The sequence below is a fragment of the Aphelocoma coerulescens genome (genome assembly GCF_041296385.1).
Source record: "Aphelocoma coerulescens isolate FSJ_1873_10779 chromosome Z unlocalized genomic scaffold, UR_Acoe_1.0 ChrZ, whole genome shotgun sequence".
NCBI classification, from domain to species: domain Eukaryota; kingdom Metazoa; phylum Chordata; class Aves; order Passeriformes; family Corvidae; genus Aphelocoma; species Aphelocoma coerulescens.
Genome location: NW_027184085.1, coordinates 28,113,188 through 28,120,552, shown reverse-complemented (window position 1 = coordinate 28,120,552; position 7,365 = coordinate 28,113,188).

The following is a 7,365-nucleotide window of genomic DNA, read 5'->3' as shown; positions in this document are numbered from 1 at the left end:
CTAACATTGTCCTTGTTTTCTGTCATTCTTCCAAGGCTGAGCCATGTGCAGATACTGGGTTTATAGCAATATAAACATATTAAAAGAAGAACTGTAGCCTCTGTTTCAGGGAGGTCATGAGAAATGGGTTGATCAATAGTTAACTCATGTAAGCAGAGTTAACTATTAAGAGACAGCAAATGTTAATTACAAAACCTAAGAAGCAGGATTCACTTTAATCTTGTCAAGATTAGAGGAACAATTAATTTCCTTGAAACCAACACAGAAACTGCTGAATCATTCCACAAAGGACTGCGCATGCTCCAGAAAGAAAGGTGAAAAGTGCATTGTGATAAAGACTACTGACCTTCATCAGAAAGACCCCCGAGGAAGAAGAGGAGCCTTCCTCAGTGCAACCACCAGGAAACACCACGCATGTGTGACACATATGCTAAGGATATTAATGACTTCCGAGAACGATTTGTATAACCACTCCTATCCCAGGGAATGTGATGACAATTCATGAATTTTACCCATAATATGGTGTTGTAGGAAGTGCCACTGTGTGTGTTTGGAGGAGTAATCCCCCACACCCGGCACACCGAATAAAGCAAATACCCACTTCTTGGACTCTGTCTCTGAAGTGTCTCTTGGCCTGGTTTGGGGCAATTCACTCAAAACAAACTTACTGCTAAAACATTTACCCAGCTATCAAATGGGCTTTGCAGGCATTGCATCAATGGGAATACTTGGACTGCTTGTGACATGAGTGAACTGGCCAAAGCGGATGTGATACATTTCTCTGCCTGTGAAGCACAGGTAATATGTAGGTTTTTATTATCAAATTTAGTATGTTCAGTTGGCTTTATCTACCTACATATTTACATTTCTAACCCTTCACTCACCTATTGGTGAGGCCTCCCTATCACATTATCTAACTTTTTTTTTAATTAGTGAGCCTTGCATTTTTATAGGAGTGAATAACACTTTTATTTACCTCACTGAAATGATGAAACTCCTCTAAAAACAATGATATTGACTATTTTTTGCCAAAGTTTTCTTAAAATCAAGGAGCTACTCTTGTACCTAGAGTTTGTTTGCGATGTAAACAAAGTTCTATATTTTAGCTATGTTTGGTTTAGGAAAGTCTTTATTAATTTTTTAAGCCATCACCAGACACTGGTAATGTATCAGGTCAGCAGAAAGATTTTATTAAAATGCATATTTAATGACAATGCAATGTGAAACTTTGAAATCTCAAGTCTTTGTCCATTACCCAACCAGTCTGAAAAATGTGGGAAAGTTTCTAAATGGCATGATGTAAGCTTGTCCTTTCAGTACACAATTGTCCTAATTTCGTGTGAGATAGAGGTAAGCTTCATTGTGGTAGATGGTATCATGCTGTGGTTTAGATTTAGGATGAGAATGATGTTGATAACCCACTGCTGGATGAAGTATTAAGCATTAAGACAAGAACTTTTCTGTTTCTTACACCACACCACCAGTGAGGAGGCTGGGAGGCACAAGTAGCTGGGAGGAGACACAAGTGATATAGCTGCCCCTGACTGACTGAAGGGATATTCCATACTATATGGTGTAAAGTTCAGTAATACCAGCTAGAGATAAAGCTGGCTGGGGGCTACTGCTTGGGAACTGGCTGGGTATCAGCCAGCGGGTGGCTAGCAGTTGCATTGCGCATTATTGGTTTGTATATTCCAATCTTTTTATGATAGTTATTTTTGTTTCCCCACCTGTTTCTGGCCTGTTAAGCTGTCTTTATCTCAATGGGTGAACTTTATGTTTTTCCCCCCCCAGTTCTCTTCCCCATCCTGGGGTGGTGACAGGGGAGTGAGCAAGTGGTTTGTGTGGTGTTTAGCTGCCTGCTGGGTTAAACCACTGCAGTCTCTTTTGGCACCCAGCCCTTGGAGTGTGAAGGGTTAAGATAACCACAGTGCTAACATGTTAAAACAAATTTATCATAAGCAGTTAGTTGTATTGGTTTAATAGTCACTGGTCACAGTGTTGATTTATTTGATCTCAGTGTTGTCGTGTGTTCTCAGGGTTGCGTTATGTAACATCTTACTTGCTGTGTGCAATCCCTGTTGTGTCATTTCTCAGTATTACCGCAGGCCTGGTTCCTACGGTATATCACCGTGTCCCGCAGCCATAGGGAGGAGGAGGAGAGAAGATCCAGCAGGCAGGAATTGTGCAGCAAGATTGATTGATTGAATTATTTTGCAAACTCTTTTATAGACTTTTTTCTTCATAGTCTAATTGGACAAAGGACCAGCCACCCCTTGGGGTGATTGGCTAAAATCCTAAAACATCCATTGTCAAAATATTTTTCTACTATACCATAAACAAGACTTTTCAAGGTTGCAGGTGGCTTGGTTGTTCACATACTCTGCTACCTCTTCTGTGAGAGAGAAAAGTCTCTCACGGACTTAGAAAAGAGCAAGAAAATCCTCGCTAGCAGCATTTTTGTACCTACATCTCAGCTCTGCGTTAAGATTATGATGCTGTACTTTATAACACGGGGTTTTGATATGATACCTGTTGGCAGGACTGAGGCAGTGTGTGCACTCGGCATTGTCACTGCACCCGCATGGCAGGAGCTCCTTGTTGGGAATGACCCTTAACTACACCTCCAAGAGCCCATCAATGGGAATGACACCCTCTGCCATCATTCCCTTCTCCTCCAGGTGAGTTACAACAGCTCTTGGGAAGTAACCCCAGCATGTCCAAACCAGCACCTTTGCATTGCTATGACGCATGAATGTGTCTGAGGTCTTGCGTAAGTTTACACAACTAGATAAGAACATCACCCAGGGATCTGCCCCAAGGCTGGAATGTTATAAGTGGCAGGGAGTGTGGTGAAGGATGAGCAAGTGCCTAGGACAGTGGGAACCTCCAGTGTTTTGGAACTTCATCTCTGAACAAGTGCAGAAAAATGTATTAAAATATTTGGAAAAGATGAACTGTCACCAGATAATTCCAGAGAGACACAAATCACTGCAATGTGCTGGGGCCAGGCCTGGGCCTGAGTTCAACAGTGCTCAGTGCCCACGGCAGGGAGGGAAGGTCTCTGGGACCGAGAGCAAAGTGACAGAGCCCATGGCTGAACCACAACACCAACCTGTGCCAGTATTATCGGCCCCTGGACGCAAGGAGAAATACTGGAAACAGAAGTTGACTCATTTGATAAGGGATGAAGGAGCTGCTTCTAAGAGGGACCAGGAAGCAGACTACTCCAAAACAGGGCAATCACAAGAAGAGAAGGAGGAAGATAGGTAGTTTGGTGGGCCTATGACACCTTGGGCCATCAAGGAAGAGATGCAACATACAAATGGGTTTGTGCATGAAGGATGGACTTATCATGGACACTGTCCAATACCATGCACCATCTCTTCAGCCCAGAAGGTCTACTACGACAGATGAAGCCCAAAGTCATGGACTAAATTTACTCAACAGACATTTTAGAGGGATGACCCACAGACTAAGGAAATGATACCTGCGTGTATGTATCAAAAGACAGGAAAGGATGTATTGGGAAGAGTGGAACTTGGGCATGACAAGTGATATAGAATAAAGGGTGGATATTGTTCTGGTTTTATCTGGGACAGAGTTAATTTTTGCCCTAGCTAGTATAGTACTGTGTTACAGCTTTTGGACAAAAATAATGTTGATAAGACACTGATGTTTTAGATATAGCTAAGCGGTATTTACACTAAGTCATGGAATTTTTAGGTCCTCACATTGCCACACCAATGAGGAACATGGGGCACAAGGAGCTCGAGGAGACACAGGGAGAGGGTGGTGGTGGAAAGTGAGCCCACAGCTGTTTAGCTACCTTCCAGATTAAACCACAACAAGGACAAATGCAATGAAAAACATATCATGTGGAAAAAGCATTGTAATTTATTTTAATGCAGTTGTTCAGAGACTATACTGAGTCAAGATTTGGTGGTGGTGGTGGTGGTGGTGCTGCTGCTGCTGCTGCTACTGCATTTTTTGGTAAGGATAGAGGCTATAAAAGGTAGACTGCATACCACATGAACCATGCTTGCAAGCTGCACATGTACCTGGGCCAGGAGGTAAAATTCCATGTTTAAGTGTGTCATCCCCATAGCCATAGCACAGAACAACTTCTTATTTTAAATGAACAACTGTAGGGACATCATAATGCGGTACATCAGCACTACTCTTGAAGAGCTAAATAATAATATATGCCATCAGCAGCCACACGCACACAAAAGCTAATTGTAATTGATACAATCTGGGGGGATTAAGCCATAGAAATATTGAGGATGCGTTTACATTGCAGCTGGTCTTTCACCTTAATCTTTACAGTTTATTTTAAACTTTATTGTTTTATTGGTCCCATCAGCAATAACAGCACCAACAGCAGAAAAGCCCAAAGACAACTTTGTGCAGACCCTGATGAAAAGTATCAAGTTACCATGTTAGAAGTGAAACAGAGGAGGATGCTCATCTGGGCAACCCTGAATACTTCTCTTCTAGGTTGGCCACTGGGAAGCATTTTCCATTCTCTGTCTTTTTCCAGCACTGCCTGCTCCACCCCTACTCCCTGGCACCTATGTCTCCCTTTCCCTTTCTCAATCTCACTCTTTTTTTCGTTCTTTCATTCTTTCTTTCTCTCTTTCTCCTTTCTTTCCCAAGCTTCACCATTAGAGTTAATGTATTTCATCAGTCATGGACCCCTCTTAATAACTGTATCCCTACAGTTGTAACATTATGTTCAGTCCATCACTGGACAGGTTTTCAAAATTCTCTTCTAATTCAAATTAATATGTCATATTAAATTACCTTGAAAGGCAACAGTTTCTAGAAAACGGTGATAGAGAGAAAAAAATCAATGAAATTACTAAAAAAATATTTTATGCATAACTTTATTGGCATGTAAAGTAACAAGGAAAGCAGCTGTCGACAACTGGTTTGTTTTATTGGTTTTAGATATTCATCTGCAAAAAGTACCTTTTCGCAGAAAAGAGAAGAAGGAAAAGTTTCCTGGTACCACATGGTACTGCATGAATAATTTTGAGCATACAGTAAATACCAGCCATTTTATCAGCCACTTAATCTGCAAACAATTTACAGGAGACCTAACTCAAAATCTCTCAAGATGGAACAAAACTGAAACATAGCCAATGGATGGCACCAGACAAAAAGATTAGATATTTATAATTCAGACTCTAGTCTGAATAGTCAGATTTACATTGGGGAAAAGGTTGATTACAAGTAGTAATACTGTGAAGAAAGCCTATTCTAAACATTTTCAGTGAAAGTGATTGAAAACATTAAAATAGATGGTGCAAGGTAGGGTTTTCAGATTTTGGAGATGTCAGCTCACAAAAACTTGCTCTCGTTTTGAATACAGGGTTTCTATTCTAAAGTCCAGAATATATATTAACATTTGTATGAGAAGTTCTTGTTTTTTTTCACACTGAGGTCTTTCTCCCCCAAAGGTATAAAAATACCAAACCGAATATATTTAACAGTTATATATTTTCTAACTGACAGAAACTAACATGGTAATCTATCAATGCATTTTTTCTTGGAAACTGTTGGGTTTTTTAATATTCTAAGAACATTATAACATGAGCACTTAACTTCCAACCTAATCTTGTTTCACATCCTGTTAACATGGCATGCCAAAGACATATATAGGACTAAACGGAGCCTACTGTAGCCTATCTATTGCTCCCAGTACTTCCACACTGTCATTAAATAGTTCTATGTGTAGTGAAGACTTCTACTACTCAAAAGAGTGGGAACTTACTTAAACCGTCATGTGTTTCTGTTTACAACAGAAGACTTATGACATAGTAAAGTCTATGCTGACCGCTGCTGAAAAATCTACAATTTTTTTAAAGTTTGTTCTTAAAAACATACACACAGAAGTGAAAAAATGGCGTGTATAAATGAAAACTATTTCTGCTTCAATGCTAAATTACTATTTTTTAACACTTCTCAAAGTCTAGAGTTCTTACATCAAATGCTTCTGTAAATGTTTTTTACTCGTGATGGGTTATATTATTTTTGGTGTTTCTTGGAATAAGAGAAGGATGGTGCCTCTTGAAATTGAGATCACAAAAGATGTCCTCCCTTCACTTGCTAGGGGACACGCAGGACCACAAAAGGCATTCAGCAAAAGGGGTCCACTGGACAGTAACATATTGAAGCCATACGAGGAGTGGCTGAGGTCACTTGGTCTGTTCAGCCTGGAGATGAGGAGATGGAGGGGAGACCTCACTGCAGTTTCAACTTCCTCATGAGGGGAAGAGCAGGGGCAGGCGCTGATCTCTTTTCTGTGACAGGACTGGTTACAGGACCCAAGCAAACGGCTTGAAATTGTATCAGGGGAGGGTTAGGTTGGGTATTAGGAAGAGGTTCTTCACCCAGAGGGTGGCTGGGCACTGGACCAGGCTCCCCAGGGACGTGGTCACAGCATCAGCCCGAGAGAGCTCATGAAGCATTTGGACAATGCTCTCAGGCACACGGTGTGACTCTTGGGGTGTCTTGAGCAGAGCCAGGAGGTGGACTCAATGATCCTTGCGGGTCCCTTCCAACTCAGGATATTCTGTGTTGATAACACCCTGTGGTGCTATAAGCCCTGTACTTTAACTGCAAATAGAGGAAAATATGGAGGCTATCAGGATACCTTCTTGGACTACAGTAGTTTGTCTTTTTTGCAAGCAAAATTTTTGTGGAGCCTCCATCCTTGAAGGTACTCAAAACCCAACTGAGCAAGGCCCTGAACAAGCAGTTCTATTTGCTCCTGCCTCGAGCATGGAGACATGGAGGCAACAGACACACAGAGGTCTGTTTCAACCTCAACTATACTGTGATTCTGTGAAATTTTTTTCTGATATGTGAGTCATAGCTCCTATTAATACTGAATATGTAAAACGAAACTCCATTGTCACAGGTTTTCCAAAATGTTTGCTTCTGCCTCAGCAGTTCTACCCTGGTTCCATTGAGATGGGAGTATTACCTCTAATTTAAGGCAGGAACGGTACATGGCATTTATTCAACAGTGCACTCGTGTGGCAAACTCAGGAAGTACATACATAAAGTATCCCTGAATACAATGTATTTTTCTTATTACAGAGGAAAATACAAAAAAGTCTTGTAGATCGACACAGTGATGTTTCCCAGTACAATCCTTTCTTTAAATTTTTTTTAACCTACTTTGATTGCATACCTGGGAAAAAAATTCTCATTCGTATATTTTGGTGATACAAGTCAGAGCTCCCAATAAAGGATATAATCTTGTTTCATCATACATGGCCCCTTCTTCACTGAAATTTAATTTTAGAGTGTAAACTCGGTATCTGTATTTCTTTCATTACCATAAAAGTTACA